The following is a 19,918-nucleotide window of genomic DNA, read 5'->3' as shown; positions in this document are numbered from 1 at the left end:
GGGGGAGGAGGAGGAGGACTTACCTGATGTCACTGAGGAAGAGCAAGAGGAGATGGAGAGTACCTCTGGATCCAACTTTGTGCAGATGGCGTCTTTCATACTGTCCAGCCTGTTGAGGGACCCCCGTATAAAAAAAACTCAAGGGGAATGAGCTGTACTGGGTGGCCACGCTACTAGATCCTCGGTATAGGCACAAAGTGGCGGACATGTTACCAAGTCACCTGAAGGCAGAAAGGATGCAGTACATGCAGAACAAGCTGGCAAGTATGCTTTACAATTAGTATAAGGGTGATGTCACAGCACAATGCCATAAAGGTGCCACTGCCAGTAATCCTTCTCCCATGTCCACGCAGGCAAGGACAGGATGCTCCATCGATCTCATGGTGATGTCGGACATGGGGACATTCTTTAATCCAATGCCTCGAATTAGCACTTCTGGATCCACCCTCCACCAACGCCTGGCCCGACCGGATAGCCAACTACCTGGCCTTAAGTGTGGATGTAGACACTGTGAGCAGCGATGAACCCTTGGACTACTGGGTGCGCAGGCTTGAACTGTGGCCAGAGCTGTCCCAATTTGCCATCCAACTTCTGTCTTGCCCTGCCTCAAGCGTCCTGTCAGAAAGGACCTTCAGCGCATTGTTGTACTTTGTTCTCTGGTTGAACTCGATGGACGTATGTCTTTTTTCAACCAAAATATCTATGTAAATAACTATGTAACTGTGTCACTGAGAAGAGACGTCGCCTAAGTCACAAAAGTGTACAGTACCTCACCTTTATCAAAATGAATGAGGCATGGATCCCAGAGGGCTACTGCCCGCCCGAAGACTAAGTCAGTCCCCATACACAGCATTTCTGCCTGCAGGCCGCTTGCCTTCTCCACCACCACCAACAGGGTCCAGGACTCCAGGCTGATTCCTGAATTTTTAAGGCCGCTGCTAGCAGCGGCTGCTATACTGATTTTACTGGTGCGTGTACATGCCTGCCTAATTTTTCTGGCTGCAGTGCAGCTGCAACAACAAAACAAAAGGCATGTACATGTGCCCATTCCCCTTAGTGATCATTACCTTGCCACGGTGAAGAGGCTTGCGTATCACAATGAAGCAATGACCGCCGGTTATATGAGCGTCTCAGGGGGGGGGGCCCACCAAAGATAATAAGGTCGTTGCTTCTTTGTGGACAGACCAAATTTGATCAGCTGGACAGTCACTGTTGTTCTATCATTGAACTACCACAGCCCGGCAACCATATGGGCTTGAACACCGCCATGGCCTGCACTCTCGCCATGGTGCGCACCAGTCCAGCACGGCCGTCACTACGCAAACAGCTGTTTGCTTTGCGTTACACGGTGAGTTTGGTGTGTCAGTGTGAAGCAGTACTCTAATTACACTCCCTGATTGATGTATACACATGTAATATGTTTGAAAGCACTTTAGTCCTGCAATTTAGCATTCAATGTGATTTCTGCCCTTAAAACGATGCTTTGCGTCAAATCCAGAATTTTCCCCAGGACTTTTGGCATCTATCCCACTCATCCATGCCCCCCTCCAGGTGTTAGACCCCTTGAAACATCTTTTCCATCACTTTTGTGGCCAGCATAAATGTTTCTAGTTTTCAAAGTTTGCATCCCCATTGAGGTCTATTGCGGTTCGCGAAAGTTCGCGCAAACCAAACCTTTTGCGGAAGTTCGCGAACCTAAAATCGGAGGTTCAGGCCATCTCTACTTGACACAGCACACACACAGCAACGTGACACAGCACACACACACACACACAGCACCCTGACACGCAAACGCACACAGCAACCTGACACAGCACATACACAGCAACCTGACACACAAACGCACACAGCACCATGACACAGCACACACACACAGCACCCTGACACACAAACGCACACAGCACCCTGACACAGCAAACACACAGCACCCTGACACACAAATGCACACAGCACCCGGACACAGCACCCTGACACGCAAACGCACACACCACCCTGACACAGCACACACACAGCACCCACACACACAAATGCACACAGCAAACTGACACAGCGCGCACACACAACAATCTGACACAGCACACACACACAGCACCCTGACACAGCACACACACACACACACAGCACCCTGACACACAAACACACACAGCAACCTGACACACAAACACACACAGCAACCTGACACACAAACACACACAGGGGCCATTACCTTATCAACTATAGTCATTTTTCTTTCAATTGCAAACGTAACTAGTTTTTCAATGGTGTATTGGTTTAACATAGCAAAACCTACTGTTGGCTATAGATCATAATCTATCACTCCTATTTGCACATAGATTTCACTGAAGCTGTAAATTGCATCCCAGAACATAGTTTAGGGGCCATTACCTTTTCAACTATAGTCATTTTTCTTTCAATTGCAAGCGCAACCAGTTTTTCAATGGTGTATTGGTTTAACATAGCAAAACCTACTGTTGGCTATAGATCATAATCTATCACTCCTATTTGCACATAGATTTCACTGAAGCTGTAAATTGCATCCCAGAACATAGTTTAGGGGCCATTACCTTTTCAACTATAGTCATTTTTCTTTCAATTGCAAACGCAACCAGTTTTTCAATGGTGTATTGGTTTAACATAGCAAAACCTACTGTTGGTTCTAGATTCTAAGCTATCACTCCTATTTGCAAACAGATTTCACTGTGCCACAGAGACTGTGTATGCAGTTGCTGCTAAATGGCTATCTGGGGTTTTCTTCGGACAACTGTTGAACACAAAAGGCAAGGCCGTCCCTGGGTGGGCTTGAACCACCATCCTTTCGGTTGACAGCCGAATGTGCTAACTAACTGATTGCGCCACAGAGACTGTGTATGCAGTTGCTGCTAAATGATTTTATGGGGATGTATGTGTGTCTTTTGGAGGGAGGAAGTAAGTCTGCTCCAAGAAGTTTAACACCACTTTTTCCTACAACGAAGCATTCACTGTGTGGCAGCAGAGTGGTGCAGTGGAAGTGTGCTGGGCCCTTAATCTAGAGGTTGATGGATTGAAACCATCCTCTGCTAGGCATGATTTAATTTTTGCACCTTGCTTTATCAAATGGGCAAAACGGTTTCCATAGCACTGTAAGAGAAAGTGTAATAAGGGCCCTGCCATAACATAGATATTACGGTAGCTAAGACTACTCCTGGGCCTTTCTTGTAGTTGAAGAGATGAGTTAACTGTGACACCACACTTAAAAAAAAAAAACAGCAAACAGCAAAACTTCCCCATATTGGAGCATTGGATTTGGTAAAGTCGTAAGCCAATGTGTTGTAAGCCACAAGTAAGTTTTAGGTTAGCAGGAAGGGTTGCATGGCCACCTAGCTTTTCATCCTTCCCACCCTAGCCCTGGAAACCTCCAGACTTCAAATTGCTGTCCTTTGCTGTGTGTCTTACACCAGCATCATCCAGGGGGGCACATGATCTTTCTGATTCTGAAGTCTTGAATTGAAGCCTGTAAGCAGTTTCACCATGTGTCCCACTGCTTTCATTTAGCAAATTAGACAAATAAGCAAGCTCATTTTTCTCTTGGGTATATCACAATGGTACATGCTAGGCTGGCTTCAGCATGTAGTGCTGTTGGTAGTATAGTGGTGAGCATGTCTGCCTTCCAAGCAGTTGACCTGGGTTTGATTCCTGGCCAATGTATGTGAGCTTGCTTTTGACAGCCTACAAATCCCTGGAAGGCGAGAGTGGTGATGGTCCTTTTTGTCACTGAACTAATCGGATTCGGATATCTGGTAAATCCGCGGATATCCGGGTCATGGGTGAAACTATCTACAGATAGCGATCTGGATTTAAAAAAAATCCGGAATCTGAATTCGAATCGGATATCTGAAAAAAGTTCGGATATCTGGGTTACCTGGATATCCGGAATCCGGATGAGCATCCCTGTCTATCACTCATATTTGCAAACAGATTTCACTGAAGCTGTAAATTGCATCCCAGAACATAGTTTGGGGGCCATTACCTTTTCAACTGTAGTCATTTTTCTTTCAATTGCAAAAGCAACCAGTTTTTCAATGGTGTATTGGTTTAACATAGCAAAACCTACTGTTGGCTATAGATCATAATCTATTACACCTATCTGCGAACAGATTTCACTGAAGCTGTAAATTGCATCCCAGAACATAGTTTAGGGGCCATTACTTTTTCAACTATAGTCATTTTTCTTTCAATTGCAAACACAACCATTTTTTCAATGGGGTATTGGTTTAACATAGCAAAACCTACTGTTGGCTCTAGATTCTAATCTATCACTCCTATTTGCAAACATTTCACGGAAGTTGTAAATTGCATCCCAGAACATAGTTTAGGGGCCATTACCTTCAGGGTAGTTTCTAGGCTAAAATGCACCCAGGGCGAGGGTGTTAAAATTGTGCCCCCCCCCCCCCCGCCCCGCGGAGCCAGGTATACATGCCCGCAGTATAGGTTAGCCAGGTCTAGTTGCACTCAGTATAGGTAGCCAGCTATAGGTTCCCCCAGTATAGGTAGCCAGGCATAGTGTAGGTAGCCAGGCATGGGTGCCCCAGTATAGTTTCCCCCAGTATAGGTTAGCTAGGTAGGTGCCTCCAGTATAGGTAGCCGATATAGTTGCCCCCAGTATAGGTTAGGTAGGCAGGTGCCCCCGGTATAGGTTAGATAGGTAGGTGCCCCCAGTACTAGTTAGCTAGGTGGGTGCCTCTAATATAGGGAGTCAGAATAGTTGCCCCCAGCCTAGGTTAGATAGGTAGGTGCCCCCAGTATAGGTTAGTTAGGTAGGTGCCTCCAATATAGGTAGCCAGTATAGTTGCCACCAGTATAGGCTAGGTAAGGTACCCCTAATACAGGTTAGATAGGTAGGGACCCTCCAGTATAGGTTAGATTAGGTAGGTGCCCCCCAGTGTGGTTAGATTAGGTAGGTGCCCCCCAGTATAGGTTAGATTAGGTAGGTGCCCCTGTCACAGACCCCTAGGCCGCTCTGCGGGTAGGTCAGTCAATCAGAGTCAGAAATCCTCTCACACTGTCATTTTGTCCATCACGAAGCGTAAACCCGACTTTGCAGTTGATGAACCAACTAATGGAGGGAGCGTTCAGACACCAACGGATTCACCACACGCATACAATTCAAAGATCTGCCACCAAGCGAGTTACACAGCCCGCTACTGTAATTACTAGGACTTTGAGAACGTTCTATTAACCCTTAGCAGTATGCAGGAACCTGGGTCAGATCGTTATATCTGGGCCGGGTTCTCGCATACGGGTTATAAATGTATACTTCTATTAAACACCGGGTAGTGAGTTCAGGGGAATAGGTACGATTGTGTATGTTCAGCAACAGGTCATAACCGCTAAAAGATTTTTAAAACGTTTAATAACAAAAATGCATTACATACAGTTATATACACCAATTAACATATACACACAAAGCTTAAAAATAAAAGGGAATAAAATCAGAAGGTTCTTACTTAGTTATGCTGAGCAGTCCATTTGAAGAATGAAGAAAAAGAGTCCAGTTTAAAAGTAGGCATTCAGGTTAAGAGTCCTTGAATCACAGCATGCGGTGGTTCTCCGTGGAACGCATGCTTGGACTTCCCTGGTCGATGAAATTTGGAGAACTGAGGAAGGGGTCCCTCGCAAACCACTTTTGACTGACCTGAGTTTTGGGCTGTCACTACCTGGAAAGTAGGTGTGTTTCAGGCGGGGTTACCTCCTAATCAGCAGGTTGCCGCGCACAGACTCAGAGCAGAAAATGTACCAATTATTAATAATCTGTGTAACTCCGCCCCAGATTGGCGCATCGCAAATCCGAGGCTATATTCATAAGCGGCCTGCGACTCTGTATTAAACGAGGCTATACACGCCTAGTCTATCGCATTCACTTTACACAGGCCGGATTCGTGTGTATCAGCGGCTATGAAGAGAAGAGGAGACCGGCGGCGATTGGAACCAGGGAGGTGAGTTGCGCTCTGTACAAAGCGCTTCCCTTCCCTGCAGTCAGACTCGGAGGGGGGAGCACGGAGGGCGGCCCGCGGAGAGGTCGGGCTGACCTTCCCGCGGCTGCGGCTCCCCCCTCCATTACAGCGCCCACAACTCCTTCGGCGCCCAGGGCGCCCGCATGGGCCGCACGGCCCTAGAAACTGGCCTGATTAACTTTTCAACTATAGTCATTTTTCTTTCAGTTGCAAACACAACCAGTTTTACAATGGTGTATTGGTTTAACATAGCCAGTGGTGCTCAGAAAGATTTCGGATATCCGAACTACCCAGATAATCCGAATTTTTTCCACTATCCGAACTTTGAATAGCAAGTCTGATATTTTTTAAAATTCGAATAGACTATCCTGGCAAACTCAGATTTCCCATCTGAAATCCGAAATCCGGGCGGATAGTTTCTTCAGATATCCAAGCAGAAGCCAAAATCACCTCGAATGGCAAAAATCCCTTTCGAAGGGAGGGAGAGAGAGAGAGAGAGAGAGAGAGAGAGAGAGAGAGAGAGAGAGAGAGAGAGAGACTTCCGAAAGGGTTTTTTGCCATTTGAAGAGACTTTTGGAAGCATTTTAAGCCATTTTCAAGTCACTTCCGGTTTTCTATCCGGATATCCGAATCCGGCCGGATATCCAGGATATTGGGTTCGGATATCCGAGTTTACTCGGATACCAAAACGTTCGGATTAGGATATCCGATTCGGATCCGGATATCTGGGTATCCAGATCCGAATTCAATTTGACTTTTGAAAAGGGGTATTCGAGCAGCACTGCCTGACACACAAACTCATTCAGCAACACAGCACATACACAGCAACCTGACACACAAACACACACAGCAACCTGACACACAAACACACTCAGCAACCTGAAACACAAACACAGCACCCTGACACACAAACACACACACAGCAACTTGATACACAAACACACACAGCAACCTGACACAGCACATGCACAGCAACCTGACACACAAACGCACACAGCACCCTGACACAGCACACACACAGCACCCTGACACACAAATGCACACAGCACCCTGACACACAAACGCACACAGCATTCTGACACAGCACACACACAGCACCCTGACACACAAACGCACACAGCACCCTGACACGCAAACACACACAGCACCCTGACACTCAAGCACACACAGCAGCCTGACACACAAACACACACAGCAACCTGACACACAAACACACACAGCAACCTGACACCGCACACACAGAGCAACCTGACACAGCACACACACCACACCCTGACACAGCACATACACAGCAACCTGACACACAAACACACACAGCAGCCTGACACACAGACACATTCAGCAACCTGACACACAAACACACACAGCAACCTGACACACAGACACATTCAGCAACCTGACACACAAACACAAACAGCACCCTGACACAGCAACCTGACACACAAACACACTCAGCAACCTGACACACAAACACACACCACACCCTGACACAGCACATACACAGCAACCTGACACACAAACACATAAAGCAACCTGACACACAGACACATTCAGCAACCTGACACACAAACACACACAGCAACCTGACACACAAACACACACAGCAACCTGACACAGCACATACACAGCAACCTGACACACAAACACACACCGCACCCTGACACAGCACATACATAGCAACCTGACACACAAACACACACAGCACCCTGACACACATACACACACAGCTCCCTGACACACAAACACACACAGCTCCTTGACACACAAATACAGCACCACGACACACAAACACACACAGCTCCCTGACACACAAACACACACAGCTCCTTGACACACAAATACAGCACCATGACACACAAACACACACAGCAACCTGACACACAAACACACACAGCAGCCTGACACACAAAAACAGCAACCTGACACACAAACACACACAGCAACCTGACACACAAACACAGCAACCTGACACACAAACACAGCAACCTTACACTCAAAAACACATTCAGCAACCTGACAGACAAACACACACAGCAACCTGACACATAAACACACACAGCAACCTGACACATAAACACACACAGCAACCTGATAGACAAACACACACAGCAACCTGCCGAGGCGCCAGCAGAATAAAACAAGGACCAAAATAAAAACAATAAAATCAGGGAGGTAAGGGTGGACTTACCTCCCCAGAAGCCAAACACAACCACTGTGATTAGTATAGACAAAAATTTAATCTGTACTCCAGTAAAAGAATTGCAACACGCTTTGAGGGTCTCAAGCTCGCTTCCTCAGGCAAAATACAAGAAAGGAGCAGCATATGTGGTCAGTAGAAGAGCCAGGCACTTCTGTCCTACTGACCACATATGCTTCCTCTTTCTTGTATTTTGCCTGAGGAAGAGGGCTTGAGACCCGCATAACGCGTTGCAATTGGTTTACTGGAGTAAAGATAATTTTTTTTTCTATACTAATCGCAGTGGTTGTGTTTGGCTTCGTTGGAGGTAAGTCCACTCTTACCCCCCCTGATTTTATTGTTTTTATTTTGGTCCTTGTTTTATTCTGCTGGCGCCTCTGTAATTACTGCATACTGTTATCCACCTGGTGGATGGGTGTGAACACCCCTTCTTTTTCTACTACAGAGAGCGACTTCTTACCTGAGTGGGGACAGGCCTAATATCCCCATATGTGCAAAGAGTGGTTGCCTGACACTTGGCAACCCATGTTTGTGAGTATATCTCTATCTGTTAATCACAATTTATCACAAAATACCATCAGTAATACACTATTGGGGGCTCCCATCTGTTTTCTTCTTGTGTTTTGTTTTACACACACAGCAACCTGACACACAAACACACACAGCAACCGAACACACAAACACACACAGCAACCTGACAAACATACTCAGCAACCTGACACTCAAACACACACACACAGCAACCTGACACAGCACACACACAGCAACCTAAAACAGCACACACACAGCAACCTGGCACACAAACACAGCAACCTGACACACAAACACAGCAACCTGACACACAAACACACACTGCACCTTGACACACAAACACAGCAACCTGACACACAAACACACACAGCAACCTGACACACAAACACACACAGCAACCTGACACACAAACACAGCAACCTGACACAGACACACACACACAGCAACCTGACACACAGACAAACACAGCACACTGACACACAAACATACACAGCAACCTGACACACAAACAGCAACCTGACACACAAACACACACCGCACCATGACACAGCACATACACAGCAACCTGACACACACACACACACACACCGCACCCTGACACAGCACATACACAGCAACCTGACACAAAAACACACAGAGCAACCTGACATACAAACACACACCGCACCCTGACACACAAACACAGCAACCTCACACACAAACACACACAGAAACTTGACACACAAACACAGCAACCTGACACACAAACACAGCAACCTGACACACAAACACAGCAACCTGACACACAAACACAGGAACCTGACAGACAAACACACATACCAACCTGACAGACAAACACACAGAGCTACCTGACACACAAAAAAACACAGCAACCTGATACACAAACACACACAGCAACCTGACACAAAAATGCACACAGCAACATGACACACAAACACACACAGCAACCTCACACACAAACACATACACAGTAACCTGACACACAAACGCACACAGCAACCTGACAGACAAACACACACAGCAACCTGACACACAAACACACACACAGCAACCTGACACACAAACGCAGCAAACTGACACACAAACAAACACAGTAAGCTGAAACACAAATGCAGCAACCTGACACACAAACAGCAACCTTACTCTCAAACACAGCAACTTGACACACAAACATACTCAGCAACCTGACACACAAACACAAACACAGCAACCTGACACAGCACACACACAGTACCCTGACACACAAACACAGCAACCTGACACACAAACACACACAGCACCTTGACACACAAACACAGCAAGCTACCACACCATCAGTAATACACTATTGGGGGCTCCCATCTGTTTTCTTCTTGTGTTTTGTTTTACACACACAGTAACCTGACACACAAACACATACAGCAACCTGACACACAAACACACACAGCAACCTGACACACAAACACACACACAGCAACCTGACACACAAACACACACAGCAACCTGACACAGCACACACTCAGCAACCTGACACACAAACACACACAGCAACCTGACACACAAACACAGCAACCTGACACCCAAACACAGCAACCTGACACACAAACACACACAGCACCCTGACACAGCAACCTGACACACAAACACACTCAGCAAACTGACACACAAACACACACCACACCCTGACACAGCAGATACACAGCAACCTGACACACAAACACATAAAGCAACCAGACACACAAACACACACAGCAACCTGACACACAAATACATGATATGTGCATGACCAATTGCCGTCCTGCGGACAAAACCAACCCCATAATTTTACTTCCCCCCTCCCCCTTAAACAAACATAAAAGTCTATGCTTAATATAAAACACTCGGACTGCATTTTGACTTTGGAATTTTAAGGCCAATGCAGCCCATTTATTAACCTAATAACATTTTAATATAAAACGATAACCATTTACTTGCAGGGCAAAGCGTCCAGAGCTACTTAAACAATCGAAATTAAACAACGCATTCTCTTTCTGGGCATGCGGCTCTATCCAGCCCCCAGCCGCATCAACAGACTCGGGAACAGCGGCATGCCCCTTATCAACTGTTCTTCTTATCGCTCCATTAGTTTGTTACCTGAGGAAGTCACCTAAGTGAAATCCTCTAAGTCCTCCTTCCTTCACCATTCTCCAGACACCTTGCCCCGCTAGCTGCAATGACAAACCACCTACCTATCTCCCCTAACGGGCGGGTGGGCGGGAAACTTTCTCCTGTGTCTCCCTTCGGCCTCTGACTCCTCCCTTCCTTCCAGCTCCTTCTCTCTCTCCCAGCTCTGGCCTGTCCCGCCTCCTCCTACCACTTCCTGCCTCTTCTACAACACTTAACCCTCTCCCTGCCGGACTATGTCCAGCACTATCATGCTGGCCTTCCTTATGCTCCCTCCTGTCACTTATTCCAGGCCTTGCTTGATATGTGCATGACCAATTGCCGTCCTGCGGACAAAACCAACCCCATAATTTTACTTCCCCCCTCCCCCTTAAACAAACATAAAAGTCTATGCTTAATATAAAACACTCGGACTGCATTTTGACTTTGGAATTTTAAGGCCAATGCAGCCCATTTATTAACCTTAATAACATTTTAATATAAAACGATAACCATTTACTTGCAGGGCAAAGCGTCCAGAGCTACTTAAACAATCGAAATTAAACAACGCATTCTCTTTCTGGGCATGCGGCTCAATCCAGCCCCCAGCCGCATCAACAGACTCGGGAACAGCGGCATGCCCCTTATCAACTGTTCTTCTTATCACTCCATTAGTTTGTTACCTGAGGAAGTCACCTAAGTGAAATCCTCTAAGTCCTCCTTCCTTCACCATTCTCCAGACACCTTGCCCCGCCACAGCAAACAAGGGGGAAACCTCACCCTTGCGCCGCCCGCACCGCTAGGGCTTTCTGAATTCCCTCCTCTAAAGCTAGCGACCACAAATCCATCCCGATAGGGTTAAGATGAACCCCGTCAACCTCCAAAAATAGCACCGTATCCACTTCTAGCTCTAAATGCCTAACTGCCACACCCCCGTGTTGTGCTATGAAACGGGACACCTCTCTGTTGAGCTTCTTTCGTGCTCGATTAATCCTCTCCACTGATCGTGCCAGTCTCCACTTGCTCCTACTCACCATCTCCGACCACACGATCACAGTGTCGGGTAAAGTAGAGCGCAGTTCCAAAAGATCACCTTTTATCTCCTTGGCTATTGCTCGCGTGGTCCTTGTGGCCAAATCATTGCCTCCCGCGTGTATAACTAGGACATCTGGTGCTCTGTCCTGCGTCACCAGACTCCGTATTTTTGGCAGCACCTTATCCCACATTAAACCTGGGAAACCTATCCATCTCAGCCTCGCCGTTGCTCTTGGAATACCTAGCTGCCGACCGTCCGGTCTCACAGCAGCTCGCTGGGCACCCTTTGACACATAGGAGTGTCCCATAATCCAGACCAGCCGAGGGGAGATGCCAATCACTGAAAGAAAAGAAAAGGAAAAGAGGGAAAACCAACCACCAACTAACTACACAAACTAAAACGTGCTATAATAATACTTAAATCAAATGCGGCCTACCATACAGCAGAAACCGGGATGACTCCCACCTTCCTATTCGCTTTATATGCTCGTCCGCGAGCCCACACCTGGCCGCCTCCGTTGCTGCCCCTATCCTGAACGAGTGAGACGCGTATTCCCTTTCGGCTAACCCCAAACTGGCTAAAGTTTTCCTAAAGACTGCATTAAACTGGTACTTAGATAAAGAAGATCCATCCTCGTGACACAGAAAGGAAAGCCCGTTTCTGCTCCGTACCCTTAAAAACTCAGCGACCCTGGAGACTGGGCATGCTACAGACCCACTAATCTGAAATAAATAAATTGTCCTGCCTGCACCAGCACGATCCGTCTTTGATCTACGGAGAAAAATTTCCACAGATTCTGAAAGAAGCTTAACCTCCTCCCGCAGTATACCCCCAGAGCAATGCTTTCCTTTACTAACCAGTTCACTGATCCTAAATGCCCCGAAAAACGCTAGCGAGAACGCCGCCCCGAACAGCAATTCCTCATACCATGACTTGCACAGAGATCCCAATCTGTTCACCAGCGACTCGAGCAGCTGGAACGTGACTGGACGCCTGGAATTCTCTGGTATCCTATGCTGCGCCCTGAAACCCCTAAGTGCCATACGCACCCTAAAATCCTTTGTCACGTCCGGCAATCCCTGTAACTTAAAGGCAAAAGAAAGTGCTGACAAGTTTTTTGATAACGCCGATGCAGATACTCCCTCCGCTCCTTTCATAGCCATGAACTGTAACAGCAGATACACTTGATCCTGTTCCGTCTCACCCCTTCCGAACTGATGCTGTAATTCACTCCATTGTCTCCACACTGTCGTGTATGCCGACCAGGTGGCCTCTGACAATGAGTTCGATATCCACTCTCCTATGGGCCCAGGGGTATCTCCCACAAGTCCAGGGGACAAGACTCCCCTTGCCGATCTGCTCCCGGCGCGATGTCCCAGAATCTCTGCCATTGAAACCGAGAAAGAGCGTCAGCCACATCATTCTCCACCCCCGGCAAGTGAACGGCAAAAATGAACAGGTTATATCTCAAACAACTGAGAACCAACTGTCTCAAGACCTTCACTACCGGAGGTGAGGATGCTGACAGGCTGTTGACCGCTGTCACCACACCCAGGTTATCGCAATTAAAGCGAATCCTCTTGTTCCGAAGCAACGTACCCCACAATTCTACCGCTACCAGAATGGGAAACAATTCTAGGAGCAGCAGGTTTTTTGTAAAACCTAACTGCACCCAGCGCAACTGCACCCAGCGCCCTGGCCAGGCTTCCGCGCACCACTTACCTGCGAAGAAGGCCCCGAACCCACACGATCCTGCAGCATCCGTGAACAACTCCAAATCATGATTGCCTGAACTTTCGTCCATCCAAAGTGACCGTCCATTGAATTCTTCCAGAAAGGACAGCCACATGAGCAAATCTTGCTTATGTGCCGTTACCAGACGAACCCTGTGATGAGGCAGCTGAACGCCTGCAGTAGCCCTTGCCAATCGCCTGCAGAAAATCCGGCCCATGGGCATGATCCTGCAGGCGAAATTTAACTTCCCTAAAAGAGACTGTAGCTCTTGTAGGGTAACCTTCTTACAGCCAAGGACTCTTTTTATCGTACCCTGCAAATCGGTCACTTTGTCCTCGGGTAACCTGCATTCCATAGCAATGGAATCTATCGTGATCCCAAGAAATGTTATGATCGTCTGGGGGCCCTCCGTCTTTTCTTCTGCTAATGGAATGCCCAATCTGTCACATACCCACCTCATTGTGTTCAGTAAATGTGCACAATCACGTGACGCGGCCGGACCCACGAATAGAAAATCATCCAGGTAGTGAATGGCCGTCCGGAGCCCCGACTCGTCCTTCACCACCCATTCCACCAAAGAGCTAAACCGCTCAAAATAAGAACATGAAATCGAACAACCCATTGGTAAACAACGATCAACATAATAAACCCCCCTCCCAGAAACAACCAAGCAACCTGCAACTTGCGGGGTGGACCGGTAATAGTCGGAAGGCCGCTTCCACATCTGTCTTGGCCAACAAGGCGCCCTTCCCTGCACTTTTCACCAATCGGACCACCGCATCGAACGACGTGTAAACTACTGAGGAGGATTCCGGGTCAATCCCATCATTTACTGAAGCGCCTTTTGGATATGACAGATGGTGTATTAACCTAAATGAATTTGGCTCCTTTTTAGGAACCAGACCTAAAGGCGACACTACCAAATCTTCCACAGGGGGTTGCTGAAAGGGGCCGGACATTCTACCCAAACTCACCTCCTTCTCCAACTTCTGCGATACCACTTCCGGATGTGCCGTAACTGATTTTAAGTTGCGAAATGGGGGTTGCGAACTCGGAACCCCAAAGCTAGGGATTCTGAAACCCTCCGCAAACCCCATCCTCAAAAATTCAGCTACCTCCGTATCAGGGAATCTATTTAGGTACTGTTCCATCCTTGCTACCTTCACCGGACTCCTCCCTTTTTCCAGAGGAATCCGCGTACTGACCCTTTCCCCTTCTGGAGCATTTTGTAACCATATGACTTCCACCGCAGGCTGAGCATTCGTGCTTAAAGCGACATGTGCTCCCAAATTTGCATGCCCCTTCATTGAACTTCCAGCAGACCCCAGGCTTTCTATTGGCCAGCTGACCCGCTGGTCCAGGGCTGCTGGCCGTCCCCTGAAAGGGCTGATTTGCCCTTGTGCCTGGAATCATCAGGCTCATCCACAAATCAATGTTCTTATGATTCCACCTAATTCCTGGGTGAAAAGCCTTTTCCTGCCTGAATTGTTCATCATACCTCAGCCAAGCGTTTCCACCATACATCCTATGAGCCTCCCCGATCATATCAAAATAGCAAAAAAGTGCTGAACAGCACTCTGGTTGCTTCTCCCCTAGCACGCTCGCATATATCGCAAATGCTTGGTACCAGTTTTGGAACATCCTCGGTATCAAGCGATACCTCCTACGCTCTTCGTCCTCTTTTTTGGTCTCATCAATTCTACCCCTATCTAAATTGAACTTACCCAAAGGGAGCAATGAGAAAATCTCGATGTACTCCCCTTTCCAAATTTTTTCACGCACTTCTGGTTTCAAATGCTTTCCCATCGGCCCCCTCATACATAAGTAAATATCACCTTGCGCCTTATCTGATAAGCAAATCATTTCTGTATCCTTTTCTCCCGTCGTCTCAAGTGTCTGAGTCGACCCAGTAGCTGTCTGTACACTAGTCTGCCTTACCTGCGTCACTTCAGGAGGCGTTGCAACTACCGCCCTTTGCGCAGGCCCTGACCACGCTGCTACAGGAGTGGACCTCGTAGCCGTCTGACCTTGTAGGGTATCTCGAATACTCAACAATAACAACGTCATCATTGACAACGCCGCACCTGAACCTTCTCCTAAATTTGACATATTGCTCCCTATTTCCGGGTTAGGCCCCTCGCTTTCGCCACCCACCACTCTACTCACACCAGCATGTAAGGAATTGGTAGCTCTGTACATTGGCTCACCTCGCTGTACCGGATGGTCACCACGATCCTCCGGGACCCTCGGACTCTCCCTCCTCGGTCCCTCGTCCTCCCCGGACTCCTCGGATGCGGTATCGCCCGGGCGGGCCGATCCGCTGACATTCCTGTGCCGGTTGGCACCTCGCTCTCGGCCCCTTTCCGTGCCGTCGCTGTCCCTTCTCTGCTGTACCTCCGACTCGTGACCCCTGGAGGACTCGCCTCTTCCTGCCCTGCGGGGTGGAGATGGCGAATGGGGCCTGTTTCGGGTGGCTACCCTGCCCCCTTGGTCACGTGGCTGGCCGCTAGACCCCTTCCTCTGTGACCGCGGGGCTGTCTCCGGCGTGGTGGTCTTCACCGCCTGCTTCCCCTTGCCTGCACCTCTGCTCCCCGCTTGCTGGGCCTTCTTCCGGCTTGAGGCTGGTTGCATTGCGGCCTGCTGTGCCCTGGTGCTGCCGCCTCCCTTCTTCTGTGTCTCGCCTTTCTGCGGACGCCCAGCCGGGGTTGCTGGCGTGTGCTGTGCCCCTTGTGTTCCGTTTGGCTGTTCCTCGTTGGGCCCAGCGTCTTCCTGGCCCGTCATCCCATCACTGCTAGCGCTGGTGCCCGGTCGTTCCTCCTCCCTATGCGACTCCGGCTGCTCCGCCAGGCTTCCGCCTGCTGCTTTGCCTTTTTTCTTGGGGGGAGCCGGCGGTCCCTGAGACGGACTTCCGCTTCGCCTAGTCCCCCTGGGCGATGGGCTGGGGCTCAGCCGTTCCGGCGGCCGCGATATCCGCGCGTTGCTGCGCCCTCCGGGCTCTCCGTCCGCCCCACCCGCCATCCTGGTCATCTGTTCTGCGACCCATGAGGGGCCGCGGGCAGCAGCCTCCGTCCGGACCATCTGCAGCAAACTCTCCACGTCCTCCATCATGGGTAAAACAGGAGCAGCCAAACTTTCTCCTGTGAAACTTTCTCCTGTGTCTCCCTTCGGCCTCTGACTCCTCCCTTCCTTCCAGCTCCTTCTCTCTCTCCCAGCTCTGGCCTGTCCCGCCTCCTCCTACCACTTCCTGCCTCTTCTACAACACTTAACCCTCTCCCTGCCGGACTATGTCCAGCACTATCATGTTGGCCTTCCTTATGCTCCCTCCTGTCACTTATTCCAGGCCTTGCTGCACCCTGACACACAAACACACACACAGCAACCTGACACACAAACGCACACAGCACCCTGACACAGCAACACAGCACACACACAGCACCCTGACACACAAACGCACACAGCACCCTGACACACAAACGCACACAGCATTCTGACACAGCACACACACAGCACCCTGACACACAAACGCACACAGCACCCTGACACGCAAACACACACAGCAACCTGACACACAAACACACACAGCAACCTGACACAGCACACACACAGCAACCTGACACAGCACACACACCACACCCTGACACAGCACATACACAGCAACCTGACACACAAACACACACAGCAGCCTGACACACATACACATTCAGCAACCTGACACACAAACACACACAGCAACCTGACACACAGACACATTCAGCAACCTGACACACAAACACACACAGCACCCTGACACAGCAACCTGACACACAAACACACTCAGCAACCTGACACACAAACACACACCACACCCTGACACAGCACATACACAGCAACCTGACACACAAACACACACAGCAACCTGACACACAGACACATTCAGCAACCTGACACACAAACACACACAGCACCCTGACACAGCAACCTGACACACAAATGTTACACCCTGAAAAAGGGAATTATAAATAAGGACTCCATGAGCATGCTTCCTCTGCCTGCATCATGTCTGATGAGAATTTATTCAAATAAAATCATTTGTATAGCAAATAAAAGGTTTCCAATAAAAACTATTTCACAATAACATCCAGTTCTCGTCCATATAACAGTCATATAAAAGTGCAAATACAAAAGCATTTCTTGCTGAACAGATAAAGATGTATCAACTTTGCTGGCTGATCTTCATAACTGCATAGATTCCCTGTGACACGTGGTTCCAGCATGGCTGACTGCAGGGAGTCACTAAACACACATGTGGCTGCACACTAGCTCAGATGCATGTGCAATAAACATATTATTCCTACAGATGTGTGAGTTATAAGGCTTCATATGAACACACACATTACATACTGGCTGTGAGGCCTGATCTGCTCTTCTTCTGCAAATCACTAACATGGCTGAGCGCTGGTTGCCTAACATGTAGCACATATAGTACTGAAATGACTGAATTAGCTAGCTTTCTAATATACAGTATAACTCCCTGATAGATAACACATATACACTAAAATGGCTGAATGGCTAGCTGCCTGATATATAACACATATAGCACTGCTCAGTTTAACCACAGCAAATATCTGCTTCACATACATTTAACATGTTCATAAGTTGTTCATATAACACACAATAACTATCTAGCAAATCACTTAATTCACTTTGAGCTCAAAATATGGATAAAATACCTGAAAAAGGGAATTATAAATAAGGACTCCATGAGCATGCTTCCTCTGCCTGCATCATGTCTGATGAGAATGAGGCAGCCAAGCCATGAGCCTCCCCTTAGGTACTTTCCCCAGGTCAACAAGTTGCTAAACATAAACAGACTCAGGCAATAGATAGCCCAAATCCAGATCCTGTATTTCAGCCTGTTATCTCCACAGAAATTTCAAAGAAAAGGATTATTTTCCAATAGCTAATTGGGAAATTACTGCTTTACAGATTTTTCTACACAAAAATCAGTCTATTACACTCTCCCCTGCAAAATTAGATGGCGTCCCGACATCTACACATACTTTAACCTGACAATTTCTCAACCCCAGGCATTCTGGTAACTTATCTGCACTATACAGTGATCAATTTGGTTAGCTAAATCAACAGCACACAGCTACTCCTCATACATATTCTTAGAACTCTTCTTTAGGGTCTGAAATCTCTAACTATGCTTCATAACGAACACAGTTTGACTTCTAGTATGCCTGTAGAAATGTTGGTTGGTAGATCTGAAATGGATTTGACCACATTGTCATTGGTTCAACCCCTCTAATTGGCATGGGATAATACTGGTAAAGCATTTCATTGGCATTCACTACATTTTAGCATGTTGGCGTTCCCAGTTGGTCATAAGTAAAGACTTTAGGAGCTCGCCTTTCTCTCCTGGGTAAGCTATGGACTTGTGTGTGATCTTCAACTGAATTTGGAGATTGGGATACTAGAACCTCATCCTGCATCTCAACTGATTGTTCATCCTCCCTTGGATTATCTTCTTGCTCAACAGTCTCTTGTAGTATCTCAGGCTCACTTGTATTGGTCAAAGGAGCTTCTTCATCCAGTTCATTCAGTTCATTGTTAAGTGCAGATGTCTCTCGCTCACTATCCACTTGTGCATTAGTAGTCTCACTAATTCTATCATCATTGAGCTCTTGAGGCTGCGTTACCGGATGGTAATAGTACACATATTCTTCTTCCTCATCTTCTTCCTCTTGATTTGTGTCTTTGTGATCTAGCTCTTTCTTTCTTTCCTTCTGTTTAACTGGTGGTTTTGGTTGAACTTCCAGTGGTAAATAATCACATGGTAACAAGAGATTGCGATGCATGATCCTTGATCTTCCTCTACCCTGCTCAGGTTTGATTTCATAGACTGGGAGATCTTTTCCAACTTGACGAATCACAACATGAATGTTCTCTTCCCAATGACTACGGAGCTTTCCAGTACCTCCTCTAGGCGTCAGGTTTTTGACTAGGACACGGTCACCTGGACACAATACTGAGCTTCTTATTCTTCCATCATAATGTTTCTTACTTCTCTCTGTTGACTTTTTCATATTCTCTCGCACTATTTCGTATGCATCCTGCATTTCTTGTTTCCATTTTTCCATGTATGCTCGATGATCAGGTTTTCCTGTCTCTGAGGTAAGTCCAAATAAGAGGTCAATAGGCAATCTTGGAGATCTTCCAAAAAGGAGGTAAAAAGGGGAAAAGCCTGTTACTTCACATCGTGTGCAATTATATGCATAGACAAGCTTATTCAAAGATTCTTTCCAGTTTGTCTTCTGTTTCTCAGTA

At 47.7% G+C, this 19,918-nt stretch overlaps 1 protein-coding gene and 1 non-coding gene across 7 annotated transcripts in view; one reads left to right on the top strand and one right to left on the bottom strand.

The window, feature by feature from the left end:
* The window catches only part of TENM2 (teneurin transmembrane protein 2), a 4,210,084-nt gene that overhangs the window by 2,904,493 nt on the left and 1,285,673 nt on the right, over positions 1-19,918 (top strand). The window lies entirely within an intron of this gene.
* On the bottom strand, positions 2,785-2,862 carry TRNAD-GUC (transfer RNA aspartic acid (anticodon GUC)). Its single transcript has one exon. It is a non-coding gene; the product is annotated as a tRNA-Asp (tRNA).

The sequence above is a fragment of the Hyperolius riggenbachi genome, chromosome 3 (assembly GCF_040937935.1).
Source record: "Hyperolius riggenbachi isolate aHypRig1 chromosome 3, aHypRig1.pri, whole genome shotgun sequence".
Classification (NCBI taxonomy): Eukaryota; Metazoa; Chordata; class Amphibia; order Anura; family Hyperoliidae; genus Hyperolius; species Hyperolius riggenbachi.
Note: the sequence above shows the minus strand (reverse complement) of the source record. Positions and strands in the feature narration are given on the sequence as shown.